The sequence below is a fragment of the Primulina huaijiensis genome, chromosome 1 (genome assembly GCF_012295235.1).
Source record: "Primulina huaijiensis isolate GDHJ02 chromosome 1, ASM1229523v2, whole genome shotgun sequence".
Taxonomy (NCBI): domain Eukaryota; kingdom Viridiplantae; phylum Streptophyta; class Magnoliopsida; order Lamiales; family Gesneriaceae; genus Primulina; species Primulina huaijiensis.
The window spans coordinates 7946203-7947011 of record NC_133306.1 but is presented as its reverse complement, the minus strand read 5'-3'; positions in this window follow the sequence as shown (position 1 = coordinate 7947011).

The following is an 809-nucleotide window of genomic DNA, read 5'->3' as shown; positions in this document are numbered from 1 at the left end:
CCAAAAGTCAATATTTGAACAGGAAATTATTATTATTAAAAGAAAATAAAAATGACATAAATTAAAACACATATATACAGCGTAGTTTTGATTTTGGCTCTCATCTTCCTCTGATTTTACGTTCAATAACGGCTTCAACGCCTTCTATGAGTCGAGGATATGCTTCCCATCCAATTTTCTTATAAATTGGCAAACAGGGTCTTTTAACGTCCGATTCCCGAGACGAAATTGTATATATNCGGGAAATGAACTAGAATCTGCAAAAACAAAATGAAAATATCAAACAACTATTGTGGATCATATAAAGGCATAAAATCATCATTAAGAATTTCATTTTCTATAAAAGGCTTAAGTCTTTGCCCATTAACTTTAAACACTTCATTATTTTTAAGATTTTCAATATCAACAGCACCACAAGAATAAACAAATTTAACTATAAATGGTCCTGACCATCTCGATCTTAGTTTTCCTAGAAATAAATGCAAACGAGAATTATAAAGTAAAACTTTTTGTCCAATTTCAAATGACTTTCTCATAATATTTTTATCATGAAAGGCTTTAGTTTTATCTTTATAAATCTTTGAATTTTCATATGCATCATTTCTTAATTCTTCAAGTTCATTTAATTGCAATTTTCTTAATTTAGATGCATCATCTAAATTAATATTAAATGCTTTAATTGCCCAATAAACTTTATGTTCAAGTTCCACCGGTAAATGACAATGCTTACCAAAAACTAACCTATATGGTGACATCTCTGATACTGTCTTAAATGCAGTTCTATATGCCCATAATGCATCAGTTAATCT